The sequence below is a fragment of the Gouania willdenowi genome, chromosome 3 (genome assembly GCF_900634775.1).
Source record: "Gouania willdenowi chromosome 3, fGouWil2.1, whole genome shotgun sequence".
NCBI lineage: Eukaryota > Metazoa > Chordata > Actinopteri > Blenniiformes > Gobiesocidae > Gouania > Gouania willdenowi.
This window is the reverse complement of record NC_041046.1, coordinates 17822329-17843599: the sequence shown is the minus strand read 5'-3', so window position 1 is coordinate 17843599 and position 21271 is coordinate 17822329.

Below are 21271 nucleotides of genomic sequence, written 5' to 3'. Positions count from 1 at the left end.
ACCATTTTAGATGATTGTTTATTGGACATTCAGGAAAATACCAAATCTCAATGGAAAAATAGAAACATTATGAACCCTGACATGGAAGCTTTGTAGATACTGATTGAGTTTGTTAAATGAAAAAATAAAAACCAACAAAAATACACTGGGTTTATTATGTACAGTCAACAGCACTCAGAGGGGCGGATTCACTAAGATCTGAAATAAAAAGGTGGTAAACCAGTAGCGTCCCTAAATCCTTTGGTGATGCAGTTTCCTCACCTACTGCGAGGAATTCACTAAGATTTCAGCAATGATTAGCGCATGTGCAGAAGTGGTGCAGACCGCCCTATTTAAAGTGTTTTGCTCGTTCAATGTGGAGAGGTGAGCGCACAGAAGCACACAATGATATTTGAGGAAGTTAAATTGGAGGCAGATGGACAGTTTAATAATGTAGAAAATAAATAAATTAAAAAAATTAAAACCTGATGATATTTTCTGCCCCTAAGTTAATGATTGCTGCTCCGTCAGGTCCTGTAACTTTGATCTGATCAGTCCATTAAAAACAGGCACATTTGGACAGAAACCGTCCTATTGATCCGTTGACGCCATTGATCTGCGTTAATTCAGCAACACGTTTTGTCAATTAGTCAGCACCATTTGAAGATGATCTACTGACCATCATCCATGACCTCTGAGCTCCTGAGTAGTCACGCACACTCATTTGTGAATATTGTGCCATCGCTGCGTAAATTACGCAGCTGATCAGCTGATTCTGGCCTGATGCTCCTTCCATCAACGTGACACGAGAGTTTGACGTTCAAAACATCAATGAAGTGGTGCGTCCATAGCGACATCCATACAGCTCCACGTACAGCATCTTCTCTGCACCACAGCGTGTCATACACACACAACCGACTCCACACGCACCACCGCAGGTGTGCAGCTTTTTCTCTTCCTCACACACACTTTTTCTCATTCAGTGGCTGTTAATATTGACTGTTTTATTTGAATTATTTTCTTATACTAGAAAGGTTAACTGGAGCCTTTTTTTACATCTCCGCTGTGTTTTGTGTAAACATTTACTGCAGCTGATCTCTGCGTGTGTGTTTGCACCTGCTTATGAGTCAACTATTTTCTTGTGCGAAAACAATCTCCGCAAACATTTAAATTTTTGATGAATTGCATTACGCCCACTGCATTAATTTATTTCCATGTCCTTCTCCCATTTTTTTGCACCCCTTATGAGATCCGCCTACTTTACATATTCATCAGAGGGAAGCGCGCTAAATGGGTTGAGGGCGCATTCTGACGCGCTGAAGATGCGCAATCCTAATTTCCTGGAGTTTGTACTCATTAGTGCGTGGAATGACGTTTGCAGACATTTTAGTACCCCTAAACCTTTAGTAAAGCCATCCCAGAGAGTGCAAACTTCCACCAAGCGAAGAAATGTGTATCCCCATTGATAAAAATACAGTAGGTATGGGCACCTGCATTTTTTCATAATCACGATGGAATGTGGAGTCCCGATGTGATCCAGATTAAACATGGTGTAATAGAGAAACCAACCCAACATAACTGAGTCACATGCCATTGGGACCAGTTAATTACAAACCAAGATTGATTTTCGTCAATTATGAGATATAGGGATTTTTTACCATTACCGGTACAATGTTGTCAAAATCCAACAAGTACTTTTGAGATATTTTTAGGTTCATGTTGTATTTTGCAATGGATTTATTAGAAACTTGTTGCAAGTGAAGAGTTTGTCCCACAGTTTTATGTTGGCACTATTGTCGTATGTTGGCATTTATTTTTTGTTCCGTTTAATTTTGCTATTCTATGGTGTTGCTGCAACGTGTGAATTTCCCCCATGGGGATCAATAAAGGTTTATTCTATTTTATACTATTTAAGAGCGTCCAGACGTGGTATGTGCTACAACTACTGTATATTTCAAATGACCATCCCACGTGCACCCGTGCAGGATCTGCCATCAACCATCAAACATGAGCAGTTAAGACAAGCCCAGTCTATACAATACTATAATATAATATAATATATAGTAGCCAAAGAACAATACTCACTAATAGTGACCATATTTTGATTTCCAGAAAAAAGGACACACCTCTGCATACTCAAAGTACTCAACATCATCTTAAATCTACCATGTATGAACACAATACAATAGAGTAGACTCAAGGTTTACAGAACAATTAAAAAAAAGAAAACATTAAATATACACTTCAAAATAATAACTGTGAATCACATCGTCTCGTGCTTTATTCTGTCTGCGGAGACGGGATGGGATGAGGTGGAGACCAGATGATGGAGGATATGGAGGCTCAGCTCATAGTTTTCGTGTCCACTCTCCATTATACTTAAAGAAGAAGAAAAAAAATCAGAGTTATATATTGTTATTCCTTTGCATCCTAATCAGAAGGAAAATTGAAAGTGATGGAGAGAGTACATAGAAAGTATGACATACATGGTCATAAACTGCTCAAACATAAACATGACATAAAGGCTAGGTAATGTTACACTAAAGAAAGTCATAATGAAACATGAAGATGAAATTCCAAACACACACACCCAGATAGTTTAAGTAGACTTCATATTGTTCTAAAAACCTCCCCACGCATTGCAAGCATCTATTCACACTTACAGTAATGTACACAAAGTAAAGACGAGCTACCCTAACTAACTTTCTAGAGACTACGTTTCTCCATAGTGGCTTCTTCATTTTCAAATCCCTCTCTGAACCTCCATGGAGGTTTTATCTTCCAGGAGGGTCTTCCTGCTGATATTTTTATTAAATCCACCAGTATTTGGTCTTTTTCAGAGACTTCAGACTTTAGTCTGCTGCGTGTGTGACGATTTTATCAAAACAAAGCAGCATCATTAATGATTTTGTGAAGTGCGTGTAAAATTACCGTCATTGCATCGTATCATGGTGTTAAATAGCAACTCATTCGCTTTCAGAATCTGATCTGTAACTCTGCTAATATTTGCTCAATCAGAGAAATTCCACCATTTTCAGGGTCCCTGGGAAATTTGAACATTTTCATTAATTTGTAAAATCCGACCAGAATTTCCGGGCAGGAGGTCAAAAAAGGACATGTTCGAATAAAACCGGACATGTGATGATGACCCTACTCACTTTACCTCTCTATTCATAATTTTCCCAACCCAACCTGCGCGCAATGCATTGCTGAGTCATCAGGTGCTAGATTTTACAGGAGGGGCGGGGTCAACAGTGGGAGTTTGTGACGCAAGAATCCACCAGAACGTCACAAACCACCATTCTCAGCCAATAGCTACATTTTCTTGTAAAAACCATGTTTCAACCCAAAGAAGGTACACTCATTGTTTACTAAAGTACAAAAAATTGAAACGCTACGACTAAAATGTCAAGAGTTGGACAAGAACAAACCAACAACATTACTTCATACCAACATACACTGGTTTTCAGCAGATAATAGTGGTTTTGGGATTTAGTTGCCCTTTAAGCAGTGAAGTGAATGTCGTTCATAGGAGAGGAAGACAATTTATAACATTTTGCAGCTGTGAGAGGTTTCCAACCATTCAAGGTTCTAATACAGGAAGCATATCATAGATGTTGACAGCTTTTTTAAAGCCATCTAGTCCAGGGGTCACCAACACGGTGCCTGCAGGCCCCAGGTAGCCCACATGGACCATGTGAGGGGCCCTCAGGACCTCTAGTCACCAATGAGCTCCATTTATAATCTGATTTACTTTCCAAGCTTGAAACTCAAAGATAAATACAGATGCTGCACGTGACTAACTTTTAGTATTAAATGAATCATCGTTAAATGTTTATTTTCACTGAAACATTGTGACAAATGTTTTAAAGTGTTGCAGATCTGTTGTATGGTCAGTGGTATGTTATATATCAAATATATTTCTAAAAACGCAAGGCGGATTTTTGTAAAATAATTGTTACATTTTACAAATGTTACATGTTATACAATTGTTGTTAGTAGCTAGTAAAATAGGAAGATGATCATTTTCTATGAAATGTAATGAAAATAAAACAATTGCAAAAATGAAGAGAAATAAAGTGTTTCATGTTGAAACTGAATTGTTTCATTATTCCCACATTTTTAGGTCATGGCGAGTCTCCCTTATTATCTTACCTTCTAATTAAAGTGAAACAGTGAAAATGTAGTATTAAAGACGTTTCTTTTCTAACTGGTAGCCTTTCAGACTGTACGGTAGCTATGAAGTAGCTCAGTGTTTCAGAAAGGTTGGTGACCCCTGATCTAGTCGTCCTCTTAGCGTACATCAGATGTTTCTCCTCAGCTTACCTACATACCTCTATTTGAGCAGTCCAAACAACGTTTTGTAGCCTTTAATTGCACCGTTTGGTAACCTTATAGTTGATGGCATCTTCTCAGATATGTTATGCTTGAGTTGAAAATTAGGACAGCTCGGAATGTGACCACACAAAATAAATTGATGTCATGCCAACAGCATGTCTGCACTGTGTTGGAAGCGCGGCGTAAAAGCAAAGGAGGGTGATTTCATTATAACCTTTAGTTAATAGTGTTGAATCAATTAGCATTGTAAAGAATGATAACAAACTTATAATACACAATAATTCTCGTTACATTACAGTTATATTTTTTTTTTTCAATATTAGTCATTTCCAAGCCAGCCCTTTCCAGCAGCTGTCCATTAGGATTTGCAGGAACATGTATTAAGAAGGGATTTGTTATGTTGGCATTTGCAGTGCAGCTGCACTCTTATATTTGTGGGATGTGCAGCACGTTCCCCCATCTATATCTTAAAGATAGGAGCTTCAATTAAAACTTTCAACTTTGCAACAAGTTCCAGCAGAGGGGAGCACACTGATGTTCTGAAATCAGCCCTGCTCAGATTGTATTAGGATCACTGCTCACTAATCCCCCTGGTAGATCTCACAGAGCTTTCTTCCCCTGAAGCCACTCCAGGCTAGCTTCTCCTTTTAATCAAAGTTTGATTTGAGGGTTCATAAAAGAGCGTATCTAAAGGCTATTAGGCATATATTTTATTTGAAAGAAGTTTTGAATAATTTGTGAAATTCATAGGATCAGTCACGTGACCTAAAATACAACTATAATCTGACCAGTGAACTAACCCTTAACCAGGGTTGGGGTCAATTACATTTTTCAGTTACAAATATGTTTTTAATCACCCCATGTTCAATAGAATCCAACTACGATTACAACTACCAGTTTTTTTTACCGATTACAATTAAATTACAATTATTTCTTAACCTCAGAAAGTCAATTACAGTTATGTTTTTCAGTTAAATTACAATTAATCACACTTACTGAACCTGAAATAAACAACCTAATAAAGGTTAGCTACTTGTGTTAGCATCTCTTCATAAATCAGCTGTAAAATTCACTATAAACAAATATCTATCATCTTATTTCTTTTATATCTTTTGGTTACCTTGTTAGGCTTTTTAATCAATGAAAATATTCATTTTAATATTTTTTTTAAATGGTAAAATGTGGGAAAGCTTAATATGAAACACATTTTTATAATTGTTAACTACATAGGCGTAGAACCGCACATATTAAATTATAATTGACAATTTTTATAGAATTGTCATAGCAATTACAATTACAAAATAAATCATAAAAGTCGATTCCAATTTCATTACGATTTTGACCGCAGCAGATTTTTTTAAATTACAATTAAAATTATGCCATGATTGTAATTAATTATCAATTACACGATTACAATTATAATTGACCACAACCCTGCGCTTAACCTTCAAAATGTGATTTTGTCACTCAACACTTTGACATTGCAACACCTTTTTAGCCGTTACTGTTTTATGAGGTGCTGAAGCTTCTCCCATGACATGAATCCGTTTCCTTGTGCAATATAAATTGATCGTCACAAATGCCATGAATATGTATGCAATCAAGGGTTTTCGTTATAATAGTGAACCTTGTTTGTACGAATATACACACACTCTCAGTAGACGTTATGGTAAATTAAACAGCCTCATTGAAATGCAGCAGATGTGTTTTGGAGCTCAGATTGCACGGTAACAAGTGTCTGTGGGGGAAAACTTGGCTGCAGTTGCTTTTTTACTCGCATCAGATTGATGCTTTTAAGATGTTTTCATTTTCTGTGCACAATTGTCAACTAAAGGTTATGTTTTAACCCTTATCAGTATATTTTTCTTTCTCTTTTTTTTCTCTTACTGTAAGCGCATGGTTTGGATCAATTATAATTGTAATTGCGTAACTGATCATTAATTACAATCATGACAAGATTATAATTGTAATTTTAAAAATATGTATCATAATTAAATTGTAATTGAGTTTAGATAATTGACTTTGTAATTGTAATTGCAATGAAATTTCTATTAAAAAAATGACAATTGTAATTTAACGCAAAACTGTGGACCCATGTTACAGTTCTATGTACAGTTCTACACATAGTTAGTAGTTAACAGTTATTAAAATGTGTTTCATCAAGCTTCCCCACATTTTACCATTTAAAAAAATTTAAATTGAGGGGTATACTGACACAAAAAAGGCTCAGACACCCACACCAAAAATATTAAAACTATAACCAAGAGATAGGAAATAAATTAGACAGATTTTTTTTTTCCAGTGTATTTTAGATCTGATTTAGGACCCGCATTAGCTGTGCGCATCAGCTGCACGCATGCACATACGCCGTCACAAGTTGGTGAAATGCGTGAGACACGGACAGTTATGCAGTTTAAACAAAGAGAAACTTGTCGGCAAAAGACTCACCAGTGGCTGACGGTTTCAAATGATCTATTCAGAGAGCTCCCGTTTTTGAGACGCTGACGATAGCATGGCACAGTGATGGAGACGGAGGAGGAAGTGGAGTCTGTGACCCGTGATTTAAAGTTTGGGATCATGGGAAAAAATTTAAATAACCATGAAATAATAACTTTTAGCAGTACAAAAACTTTTTTATTATTGACCGTTTTTAAACCCAAACAAACTGCGACACAGTGATGTCATGAACCGGTGACCGGGAACCGGAAGTAGTGCAGCTCCCTCTCAATACCGAGAAAGCTAACACAAGAGGAAGGTCAACTTTTATTAGGTCATTTATTTCAGGCTCAGTAATTGTGATTAATTGTAATTAAACTTTAAAAATTTAGACCGCAATTGTAATTAACTGAGGATAAAAAATTGTTGGAATTTAAATTCAACTGGAAAAAATGCTGGCCACTTTAATCGTAATTGAATGTGTAATTGAACATGGGTAATTGAAAACGTAATTGTAACTGAAAAAAGTAATTAACCCCACCCTGGGCAGGGGTTGATCTCACCTAATAGATGCTGTAGTATATTCTAAAAGTTTAAGTTTAACATGATAAAAAATACTGAGATCAGACATATTTTAGATATCTTTAATGTTTTATTTGTGGCCAAGTTGCATTTTTTGCAAAATCAGGATATATGTCTGAAGAAGCTGGAATAGACCATAAATCAAACATTGCAATATGACTGCAAAGTCTTGCAATATCTACTCGTAATTGACAGCATTTGTGCAGAGCTCAATATAATTTGTTTATATGTTACTACACGAATAGTTAGTGGTATACTGAGTCTTTTGATTAACACAGCTCAATGTCAGCTTTCTGCAGTCTCTTGTCATAATAGCACAAATGATGTGTGAAGGCAACGAGAGGATGGTGGGAGTGTTGATGATGAAATTTCAGCCTTTTTTCCTTTAGCACCAAAACTGTATTTCTGCAGCAACAACAACAACATCAAAAACAATTTAAAATTCCCCTACGCACAAAAACGGTGGCCAAGCAGAATGAACAACTATTTTTTGCAAACCAAAACTATGTGAAGCTGTCAAAACCCACCTCTGCAACCATGACTCAACAGTGACTATGTAGGTCAGCACCCTCTGACAGGCTTTATATGCTCTGAGGGTGTAGCTGTTTATTGCAGAGGCAGCAAGCAGAGAAACACACACAAACACACACCTCTGACAATTAAAGGGCAAATAGTCCAAGCAGTGTACAAATATCTAACGTGTTGAGGGACCTGCAATCAGAACGCATTGAAGCAACTACACTTACATTTTTAAAAGTCGTTCCTTTCAGACTACCTTTAACAAATCTAATCAAATTACTTCAAAGAAAATTGCACCAGAGGCTTGACAGTTTGGTTAAATCAAGTTGTATGAAGATCATAAAACAATGTGCTTTGTTTGTAGATAGAAAAATCATCACATGACAGAGAGCAACAATAGACTGATCATAAGTTACGAGTCCCAAACTGCTGCCTTGTGGGGACTTATCATCAGCAGTAATTTCTGTGTGGCAAATATTCCCACTACAGCCTTTGATTTAATCACTTTCCAAAGAGCTCCCCTCTAGCCAATATCTCAATCTAAATTCAGGGTTTGACTGGTTTGCAATGTCATTGAAATACACAAGTGTTTTGTTACACTGTGGAGAACAGAGAGAATGTAGCTCCTTTGAGGACCGAGTCAACGCAAGCTTCACAATATTTGTCAGCAAACAGGTAAAGGGCAGATGCCCAAGGATGTACCAGACAAAACTGCAAATTGCAGATATTTTTGAGAAGAACTAACCTGCACAGGACTCTCCACTACAATAGAATGGAATAATTTCTCTCTTTCCTATGATAGATAGCTCATCCTCTAAAACCTGAATACTATCACAGAGAGGCAGAGCATTGGATTTTTCACCTGCTAACAGGGAAAACTACCCGTCTCACCGTCATGTGACAGGTTATTTCGGTTTCATTATCATCAGCGCTGCAGACGAATGAAGACGTGGTGCATGGTGGAGGAAATGGATCTCACCCCATGACACAAACCTCAACATCAACCCATGTTAAAACTAGCTAAAAGGGGCAACTCAATCACTTCTCCAGTCTATTGTGACATCTCTATATACTGTACATTTGAAAAAACGTTATGCTAAAGCTCAAGGACTCTTACTAAATGATCCAGAAGGATTTACAATGAGTTTGTCAAAGTAACAAAAAGGTGGACTTCGGGGCAATAATACTGTAATTGTGGCAAGTTATGACTCAGATTTTAATGTATTGCTATCAACATTACGACAAATAAAGCCCTCCAATGACCGTCTTCAACACCTGTTCCTATAAAGACCTTAAAGGTCCTATATTACGCCATATTAAGACCTTCCAAAATCAACTACAGCCACATATCGGTAATGTTTTACATTTTGCAAAATAAAATACTAGTTTATTAAGATATATTACTTATTTTCTTTCAACCCGGAAGCTAAGACGCACGGTTTCTCAGAGCGCCACCTCTCCCCGTGTGAGTGCCTCCCATTTCATGACGTAACCCTCGAGTCCTGGCAGCATGGGCAACAGACACGCCTAACCAAACTTTGTAAACAGTTCCAGAGATGAGTATGGCTAACATTTCGCTAGAGGTTTATTTTACTTACGGCTGTGGCTTCTCCATCAGTGGGTTCTATTGTGGGAATCGCTCCGGTTTGAAGACGTAATTTACTGGCCAACCCACTTTGGAACTGTCCAAGATTCACCAAGCAGTCTTCTGTAAAGTGACGGTCACAGACTAACGGTTGCTGGATGGTGCGTTGCGTGTTCTCAGAGATAAAGTCCAACTACTTCTGGCGAGTAAACTTCTTTAGGAGGTTTGAACAAATTCCGAGGACTTTCGCAGTCGAAGATGCATTTTCGGTTCCCAGACATTATTGTTTGCTACAAAAACAAAGGCAGTTTATTATCCCTGTGCAGACTGGATAAGAAAGGACAATGTCCATCCAAACAAATGTTCTTCGGCCACTCGCGTTACTCTAGTCTAGCACCAGAGAGAATGGGTGTGTATGTTCACTGTGGAGGCACGGCACCAGCAGCAGGCACTTCCTGGAAGGGACAGTTCATAATTCTAGTAACATCACTAGCATTTGAGCCACTCGTTTTTCAGAAGAAGGCAGAGAAGCAGCTCAGAGAGCAGGATTATTGAGGATTTCTCAGAGATGCAGGAAGGAATCCCAATAATACTTTGGGGGTGTTTTTGATAAGGAATGAACATTGTAACAAGGTTAAAAACTCATAAAAGTTCATTTGCATAATATAGGACCTCTAAATCCATGTCAGTAATCTTTATTTTTTATTTGATACTCTTAATACAGGGTTCCCACACTTTTTTCACAATTATTTTTCAAAACTTTTCGAAAATATTTTACCAAATTTCCATGACTTAGTTCTGAACCGTTAAGATCTATTCAAGACCATTAGTACTTGCCTGCCTAACTTTCACTAAACATATCTATTTTCAGTGGTTAGGTGTAGTGGCAGGTGTGTCGTAAGTGAAGCTGCAGTAATCAGGTGACCTTCACTATGTAGCACCGTCTATGTAACATGTAAACACTTAAATCTGACTCAGAGCGTAACACTACAGTCACTACCACCCTATGGACGGATGTCATGACACAGACTGTAACTGGACTAAATGGTGGTCCGTTATACACTCAACACTCACGTACCTGCACCAACCTCCGTTGGTTCTCTCACACGCTGCGGATAAATGTGCAGCTTTCAACACAGCAGCCATTGCCGTCAATAACTTCCGGGTGAGGTATGTCCGGTCTAAATAGCGTACGGTCAAACTAACATGAAAATAAGGAACAGTAAAAGAAATATTTTTCCTCAAAAGAGAAGTCCACAGGAGCTCTTGCACACACCACAGGTGAGCTGTGTAGTGATATAGATGGTGCACTAGCGCCCCTTCACACTCTGAGGACAAAAGCTGAAAAGGTTTCAATTGCCGTGCCGTCCAGAAGTGAATTAAAATGAACTCTCTTTCTGCTCTGTGTGAGTCGCATGAATCTCCGTGGTGCACCTCAACGGGTGAGCACAATCACACTGATGAGAAAGTCACCCAATAAACGGCCTTTGCTGTGCTTAACAAAGCTGAGAACACCTGAAACGTGCACTGCACAATACACATGGGAAAAGGACTGAAATCAAAAGGCTCCTGGTCAGCTCATAATGACTGAACTGTTAAAATGTGAACTCATCATTGTATAAATTCATTTGCTGAGTTAATTAAGTTGTTTCTATGAGAAGAGGAAACTAGTTTAAAATGTACTTAAAACCTTGTTTTGTGTGTTTAAGGGCTAAGCATTTAAAATATAGCAAATTTCTCTTTAATAAAATTCAGAGTGAAAATATTTAATTTATGTGTGAAAATAGTGTAATATAAAAGTATTTCTGTTGAGAAATTGTTCAATCAAAATTGGAAATGATAATGTCAATAATTGATATAAACATAAGGAAAATGGTTTCAGGTTATAAAAGTAGAACTTTACACTGATGTAGTAAAAATAAGTTCAAAATATACTAACCTGTATTAAATGTACTTACCTGAAATTGTGTTTATTTATACTTACCTTGTTTGATGAAAAATTATGAACTTATTTGCATTGAGTTTTGTGTTCAATGGTTTTTCTTGTCACAGGAAAGAATAAAAGTAAGAACGAGTGAAATCCTGAGTCTGGTAAAATCCTTCCTTTTTCAATTGTGGGAAGCCATGACATATACATTATTATTGCAATATACAACTACACAAACATAATTATGTTTTAATTCACTACTTTGTATGCACTCATTTCATAAAATAGAGGCAAACTCTGTAACTAAAAACAATTATATTTAAAAAAAAACCAAACAAAACATTCTCTTAAAAAAAAAAAAAGAGAGCAATATTTCACTGTTCCCGTGGTTGCACAGGCGGGAATTATAAGACTGTGACAAGGGCTGTAGGACAACATTAAAACAGAAACAGCGAGAGGGAAAATGGAGCACTTTCTTGTACGGTCGCCTGTGATATTGTACATGATATGAATGATAACACGTGTTATAAAGGCTATTTTGCACAATAGGTGTGCCTTCAGATTTTTACTTGTCCTTCGGTGTGCCTTGGGCACAAAAAGTTTGGGAACCACTGCTCTAAAGTGTTATGTTCCAGATTAACTTTTCTCAGGCCCTTTCAAAGCAATATAAGTCTATGTGTTGACGTGTCCTTGGGCAACACAGAACCCTAAGTTCCTCCCAATTGAGGATGTCATCAGTGTGTTTGTATATGGGAGGCTAACGTTGTAAAGCAATTTGAGCAAAATGAGAGATGAAGAAAGCCCTATACAGCACTGCACAACCTATTAGTTCAAGCGTAAGGTAAAACTATCATACAAAGCAATACAGTCTTAGTGTCATGGTCTCAATTGTAATGTGAAGTTTGTCTTTTTTTTTTTTAATCGGTTCATCCTGCAATTTAAACAAAATCTCCCACCAGTCATCATGACCCAGGCACACAAACCATTTACATTTCTAAAACACTGAAAAACTCCTACTTTTACAGAGCTCATTACCATGTTGCAACAATCAGTTTTCAAAATTACATCATCTTCAAGACTGCCATTTACACAAAAGAACAAAAAGTTATGTTTCCGTGTGCCAACACACAGATCACAATTACTGTAATGACTTAATAAAATCCACTTCATAGCTCTGGTACAGATTCAGGGTTTGCACAAAGGGAAAAAACAGCTTTGCTCACATAACTGCTTCAAGGTTTCTATTTATATCTTTCACATCTTACATATTGGAAACTATCTTCCCACTTCCCATTTCAATTCACCAAGTGCCGGCTCTGACATAAAGTTATTATGCAATTTTTCTCTCATCTTGTTTTAAAGCCATGCAATGGATATTGAATGTTTCTTATGTGCCCAAATGCAATAGCGCTACAAAGCGCTAATGAGCAACCACTACCACAGTGGTAATACATCTCAAGTCACTTCAGGGTACTCTTGTTGCAACAACTTGTTAGTTGAAGACACTCCATTAAGCTAACTAAATTATTTTTTTGCTAACGATAGAGAAAGCCTTCTAGGCTGAAACCAATGAGTTGTGACTGTGACAAGAGAGAAGCAGAATTCATGCAAGTCTCCTGTTTTAAAACAACTATTTCAAGAAAAAAAACAACAAAAGACACTTTATACTGAGAAGACAACGAGTATCGTAAAATGATGCAAGGGAAGCAAACAATCCAATACCGATTCATTATTTCCTCTGGCACCTCTAAACATGTGAGGTATGGTCACATCCACCAGAGGAGGCCTTTTTTGCAATGTGAGCATGACTTGATACGGATGATAAATCGTGCAGCGCCTGAAGCTAACATCTTCTTGAGCTTTAGATGGTCATCCTTCCTGAGAGTCGTTGCGTATTTTGCGCCATCAGCTAATTAAGGGTAGCTTGTCATTAAATACACATAAATCAGACCTTAATGTGGCTCGAGAATCTTGGTGAAGACACTGGGCTGGAAAAATGTGTTCCTCTGATTTAATGGGCCCTGAACTGAAGGGGGTATAAGTCTTGATAATGATAGTCAAGTACAGTGTATTGATCACCACTTCCTCTGGTGTTTATGCAAGTTAAGGCAGCCAATTGAGATTATTTCACTGTGTGGGCAAGCTTGCAATGAGGTCAAGGGGTCGAAATAACTTTAGGTAAATGTGCACTTAAGACCCTTGAAGTAAACTTACTGAGTCATTTATTTAAATATGAAGAAAAATGTGCAATTTTGAATGACTTTTTTGAATGAGTGTCTATGTAGTAGACAAAACAAGATTTGGCTCAGTTGCAGCTTACATCTGCTCCAGAAACATGTATCCACAAAGAAATAAAAGTTGAGTTCTGCATAAGTAAGCTTAAACTGTGTAGCTCTTTATTATCCAAAAGACTCCTACTTAGACACAGTAAATGCTAAAGCAATGAATTGCTAGTGCACACTGCAATGTGCAGTCCAACCCTGCTGTACTCACTATTCCCTTTGCTGTCGCCGTTTCTTTACAAGAGTGCTAAACGCTGGCAGAACCTGCTCTGGGAAATCGTTAAGACAGTTTGAGCTCTCTCTAATTACAAGACAACAGCAGAAGTTTGACAGTCCGCGGTTTGGCATTTTGCATCATTACTGTAATGAAACATTAAATATTTATCATATGAGAGCCAGGGGAGAATGTTTTGCCCAGTGTCATTAGGATTTTGGTTAATTATCATGGCCCATTGAATCCAGCACCTCCTGCAATGTGCTACCACCCGCTGCCCATTTTCCAGTGTAATTATCGACACGCATCATTTCGCCATCATCACGATTTTTTTCCCGCTCTTTGGAAACGTGTTCATAATTACCTTGAGATCTTGTTTTGCCAATTGATGTTAATGTAAAGCTCATGTTCATTTTTCCTGCTGTTAAAATCAAAAGACTGTCATGGATGCATTACAAGTGTCTCTCCTTCCCTGTCATCACTGACAAATAGGGCTTACATTTCATTGCAGCTGGCAATAACATCTCATGGTATAATGAGTCTCAACTTTGTGTCTGTCAGTTAAAAAGAAAAGGGTCTTTCAAAATTGCCTTGTTCCGTCATCTATTACCATTCAGCCTCTACTCCACATGATATGCAAATATGTTATGCATGCTTCAGAATATACACCAGTGTAAGAAAACATAACCCATCCTATTCAATACAAGACTTGTGGAAAGGTTAAAAAACAAAAAAACAAAAAAAACAAAAAAAAAACACTTACCAAATGAGAGAATAATATAGGCAAAGGGACGTACTAGACTGTGCTTCTATTAGTGGCAGTTTCTCACACCTGCTAATATAATCCCTCATTGGTTAAATTGTTTTATTGTTGGGGAAACAAAAAGTCATTATGTCTCCAGCAAAAAGCCAATCTTCCAAAGACCAGTTGTTGTTTTTTAACATACAATCAATTAATTGTATCGACTTGAATTTATATGAGTCAAGCACCAAAGAGAATTGGGGTTTGAGTAATTTAATCCAGTGAATTACTAATCCATAAAATGTAGAAATCAACACATAGGCCATAATAAACTTAACCTAGTGCCAGTCCCACTGAGTCCAATTGTTAAAACAATGGATTTGAATCTACAGAATCTAAAATTTCCTCATAAACTGTTAACCTAAGAACCTCTGACCAGGGCAGGAGAAGTCCCAGCATTCAGAGCAGTAATGTATATAAATTGAGTTAGTTTCCAGTCCTCTAAAATGTCCATATACATTACCTGTTGCTTTGTCTACCAAAATGTGCTGCTGCTTGCAGTCTACCCACTGCACTTCTAAACTTTCTGGAAGAGAACACCTACTGTCTTCTAAGTTAAGGTAGTAGTTAATCACTGATACCCAGTTACATACATTGAAAATACCATGAATGCAAAAAACATTGATGATTTCATAACTACAATGAGTAATAGGAAAAATAGACAAATCTTTATCATGTAGGTTTAAGGATGGGTTTGGATTAAGTTTGTCAGATTTAGTGAATTCAATGTGATTCCTTAAGAACTTGCACATCATTTATTTAAAGAGTACATGTGTCATGTTCTGTTGGTTAAGTTTAGTTATTCTGTGTCTTTGTTTATTTTGAGTCTAGTCTTGTGTTAACTCTTGTCTGTGTTTCAGGGATTCCTGCTTGTGGCTCCACCCCCCAGTGATGTCTGTGTGCTTGGTTGGTGATTGATTAGGTCCCTCATGTTTTCACCCAGGTGTGGTCCATTCCTAATCAGGCCCTCCACTATTTAACTGTGTGCTTGGTCACAGTGTGGTTGCTGGTTCGTTGTGTGATGTTGTCAGGTTCGTTGTCTCCCTTCGTGTGCAGTTGTGTCTAGTCTTGCTCCCTGTTCCTGCTCCCCTGTTTTTGAGTTTGGATTTTGAATAAGTTTGTTTGAGGAATAAACATGGACTGGTTCCACGAACGTTATTCCTCTATCCTGCCTCCGTCTCTCCTTGCATTTGGGTCCACACCCACACCGGACCGTGACAACATGTAGTGAACTTCAATTGCAAGCTCTAGAGATTTTAAAGTCCTTTTTTATAGCAGCCACCGGTACCAATAACTGGTCCTTAAAGCTGCAATATGTATCTTTTTTTGGACTCATTTGTTCAAAAATCCATAATCATGTATGAGCATATTGTAATAAAAGTGTTCTGAGTAGACAGTGAATCTCATCTCCTTCCCCTGTTTATAAATCCACGAGTGTGACGCCACTAGAATCTAGATGTCAGCCAATCAGAGATCTTTCTACAAACACGTGTGCTCCATATGCTGTTTTTGGCATTACTATTGGCTGCTCAACTGAAGTCAGACACGTTCAAGTACCAACGGTAGTAAAAGTGAAATGACAGACGTCAGAGGAGAAGTCTCCACAACAGCGTTAGACAACAGTTACATGGCAAATCAAGCGGAAAAAGGCAAATTGAGGTGGGGAAGCAACAGTTTAAAGGCACAGGAGGAATGGATTGCTTTCGCTTTGCATCCTTGCGGACCTCCGTGGCTTTGCAGGGTCCCCCACACACACTCTGGTGTCAGAGAGAAAATGATAACTGAGGGGATAAATCGTGTGTAAACCAAGAGAAGCTTATTCAAGGTGAATTCATTTTATAGATTGGATGCAGAGTGATGGTTATCAGTCCGCTCAGAGCGGCAGGCATCTGGGATCACAGCCCCCTCTGTGTGGAGGGGACAAGCTGCTCAGGGCAGTAACTATAGTGATATGTGCATTAATGTTAGAGTCTCTAAAACACCAGAACACTCTCCAACAACACAAGATAAAGTCCATACACTTGTCACTAGTCTATATTAAGAAAAAGAGCATTCACAAAAGACACCGGTAAGGGAGGTTGAGTTTCAGTTTCAAAATGGAGCAGAGAGAGGATTCTGCAAACTGCAGCTTTAATGACTAGCACAACAGAAATTGAAAGAACAGCTCCAGATTAGCCAAAACTACCCTCAATCCACAACATTTGTGTAATCCATGGAGGATACAGAGGAATTTCTTACTAAAAATAAAAAAAGCTCTTCTGAGAAAAGACAAGTTACTTCATTTTAAAAGAAATCATCATTTAATGTCAGACTGTGGCTCTGCGGTAATTATCTACTGCTTTTTCTTTTGCTGGCTCTACTGGGAAGCCACAGGACATAATAACTAACAGAAGAATGACTCTTTGCATAACATAGTATGGCAACTTTCTCCAAAAGATTACTGAACTGGAGACTAAAATGCAAAGATTAAAAGTAAACAGAGGTCAATGGACATTGTGGATATGGGAATGGAACAACTGTGCCACTGTTTCAATTCAGCGGGGAGGGTAAAGCTAACTTGCTACCAGTCGTCACAGATGCTATCAGAGCTCAGGAGGATCCTGTTCTCATTGATCAGCCAACAGGTGCGAGTCCTCCCTGGAATATTCTTGGAGCTAAGCCGAAGAGAAAGTCATGTCTGCTGGAAATGCAAGCACAGCACCCTGATATCAGTAATGAGCTTGATTGGCCTACACTCCCTTCTCAGAGTGCAGCCTCAACTTCAACTGCTTTGTCTGCCCAGATGCAGAAGTGGACATCTGTTAAAGCCCGAAGACTCACCAAACTACAAGTCCAGTTTCATGTAGAACTTGAGGATCAATTTGCCCCACTGCTGAATGACCAAGGCTCCTGCTCTAATGAGGGCAACACACAGCCAGTGAGGACCGAGAGAGCTTCAGGAAACCAAAAGCTACATGGTGATCCAAAGCGAGGACCTCACACTCTGCGACTGTTAAAGATTCTCAGAAGATGTTCAGCAAAAATGTGAACGTAATCTGCTTACCTAATGACACAGTACCAGTCAGCCAGTCCTGGCTGACAAAATTGTGCACATTGTGGAGGAAGAGAACTCAAATGAGATTCATTTGGAAGCATCCAAATCACCAGTCTGCAAAGAAGACCTGAAATTCTCAAGGATTTACTCTCTAAATAAATGTCTTCAGCATCTGTGGCTCATCCACTACATTATATAGAAAATGTTCAGATTTTTTTTGGAATGTAGGCATCCTTTAAGAGCAGACAGGCTGTCTGAATAAAGCTGCAGTGAAACTTTTCATATCTAACCTATTTTACTTCAGCAGTCACTCTGCTATCAGTCCTGATGAAGACAAAGAACAACATGTACCATCCGAGAACAAAATGTGGAAAGGACATGGCGTCAAGGAACTGTCATCAAGAAATTAGAATGAGTCACAATCCAAAGAGGATTGTCAACAGGAAGAGCGCAACCTGCCCCTTACTCACCTGTTTCAGCTTGCCTACAACCTACAATAGTACTCCCATCTTTGTTTGTCTGTTTCAGTTTGTAAAGCATCTTTGAGTTCCTTGAAAAGCGCTATTTAAAACTTATGTATTATTATTAGTGGCCTGGGGACTGCATATCCATGTATACGCGGTTACCAGGACCAGCGGTGCTGGGAACACCTATTGTTTTTGTTCTGATTTTTATTTTTATTTTTCCGTTGGTAAAAGTGGTGCTGCAGGCTAAACCGTGCAAGGGAGGGTGGTGCAATTTGGAGGGTTGGTGTAGACCCCTCCACTTCCTCGGATGCAAAAACTCACATGTCCGCCAACAGGTGGCGCTATAACCAAGGTCAACACGTTTTGGCCTATAACTCCCACATCATATGTCGCACATTCAAAAACCTCATATCCACAGATTCTCTGAATATCACTGAATCACCTGGGCTGGGCCACGCCCATTACTATTACAACACTGCAAATGGCACGTTGGCCTGTGTCCTGACGCTCGCCCCAAGCCCGTCATTTTGTTACTTACTTCCATGGGCTCCGCAAAACCTAAAGGCCGAGTCACGCGGAAAGACTTGGCCTACTCTCATAACTGCTTGCAGTTCTAGTTATTATCACATCTCAGGACCCATCAGCCACAGGCTGATAAAAGCATGATTCAAACAGCCAGCTGTGTTCAACATACAGTGAGTTGTGTCTGATGTGTGCTGGGTCCGGACAGCAATACCTCTACCCAGAAAAAAGTCAAGACTTTACGGAGTTATGCAGGTGGTGACAGGTAACACAGGTAAAATTGTTGGATTAAAGAGAAACACAAAGCTTAGTAGAGATCAGAATCAGAATTGTTTTTAATGGTCATGTACAGTTTTAAGGACAGTACAAGGAATTTGTCTTGGTAGTTGGTGCACAAAACAAACAAAAAAAAAAAAAAAAAAAAAAAAAAAGAACAACCCAGCAACAATAATAATAATAGTGATAAATATAAAGGATGAGGGATAAATAAAGGATAGATAGAGAATAAAGGATAAATATAAATATATATATAGATATACTGTACAATGCAGCAGATAATGTCATCATGGAGGTGGTGATCGGGTGGGGGGGGGGGGGGGGTTCATGTGGATGGTGGCAGAGGGAAAGAAGCTGTTTTTGTGTCTGGAGGTTCTGGTCCTGATGGACCGAAACCTCCTTCCAGAAGGGAGAAATTGAAACAGTTTATGACCGGGGTGGGAGGGGTCGGCCACAATCTTTCCTGCACACCTCAAAATCCTGGAGGCATACAGGTCCTGGAGGGAGGGCAGATTGCAGCCGATGACCTTCTCTGCAGAGTGGATGATACGCTGCAGTCTGGCCTTGTCCTTGGCCGTAGCTGCAGCGTACCAGATGGTGATGGAGGAGCAGAGGATGGACTGGATGATGGAGCTGTAGAAGTTCACCATCATCTTTGTTGGCAGACTGAACTTCTTCAGCTGCCGCAGAAAGCTCTGCTGAGCTTTTTTGATTAGGGAGCTGATGTTCAGCTCCCACTTGAGGTCCTGAGTGATGATGGTCCCCAGGAAGCAGAAGTACTCCACAGAGCTCACTGTAGAGTCTCCCAGGGTGAGGGGGGTGAGGGGGGCTGGGTTCTTCCTGAAGTCTGCTATCATCTCCACTGTCTTTAAAGCATTGAGCTCCAGGTTGTTCTGGCTGCACCAGGACACCAGCCGGTCTGTCTCCCACCTGTAGTCAGACTCGTCTCCATCAGAGATGAACCGATGATGGTCGTGTCGTCTGCAAACTTCAGGAGTTTGACCGACTGGTGAGAGGAGGTGCAGCTGTTGGTGTACAGGGAGAAGAGCAGAGGAGAAAGAACACAGCCCTGAGGAGATCCAGTGCTGAAGGTTCGGGGAGCAGAGATGGTTTTTCCCAGCTTCACGTGCTGCTTCCTGTCAGACAGGAAGTCTGTGATCCACTTGCAGGTGGAGTCTGGCACGTTCAGCTGGGAAAGCTTGTCCTGAAGGAGAGCTAAGATTATAGTGTTGAAAGCAGAGCTGAAGTCCACAAACAGGATCCTGGCGTAGGAGCCTGGGGAGTCCAGGTGCTGGTGGATGAAGTGGAGAGCCAGGTTTACAGCATCGTCTACAGACCTATTGGATCTATAGGCAAACTGCAGGGGGTCCAGGTGGGGGTCGGTGATGTCCTTGATGTGGGAGAGCATGAGGCGTTCAAAGGACTTCATGACCACAGATGTCAGAGCGATGGGTCTGTAGTCATTAAGTCCTGTGATCCTCAGCTTTTTAGGGACAGGAACGATGGTGGAGGCCTTAAAACAGGCTGGTATGGTGCATGTCTCCAGTGAGGTGTTAAAAATGTCTGTGAACACTGGAGACAGCTGATCAGCACAGTGCTTTAAGGTGGAAGGAGATAAAGAGTCCGGTTCACAAGCCTTACGGGGGTTTTGTCTCCTGAAAAGTCTTTTTACATCCCTCTCTTTGATGGAGAAAGGTGTCTCTGTGGGAGGGGGGGGGGAAGATAGGGGAGAGAGCCTCTGTAAGCAGCTGTGGTGAGACTGTAGCTTTGATGTGGGGGGTGAAGGTGTTGGAGTGAGGCTGGTCAGAGGTGTGAGGGGGGTTGGATAATTTGGTTAATATAGCATGTCATCCAAATAGTTCACCAGTGTCTCTAGTAAAGTCTTTAAACTAAACCAGTAATACTATCCTCAACAAAACTGCACCACAAGACTTTATTACAAAAAGTGTTATACCTGCAGGAAGTGTGGTGGAGTTGCTGCCAACTTTAAATCAATATTTCAGTGCAAAGAAATAATGATTGGTTATTTTATCTTCTTTGATTACAGTATCTCTCGTTCTTATTGAAGATGATTCAAGAGTTCTGTTTTTAGTCGTTGTAGACCCTCAAAATATTCTGGATAATTCATGGATGAGTTTGCTGAACTGCTGTCAGTGGTGTGCACTGAACATAACTTTTTAATAATAACAGCTGACAACAACATGGACAATACTACCAAAGAACTGTATGCTTTAATGGACACTTTTGGTCTTATACAACATGTGACTGGTCACACACAAGGTCAAACTTTGGATTTGATGATCTCTAA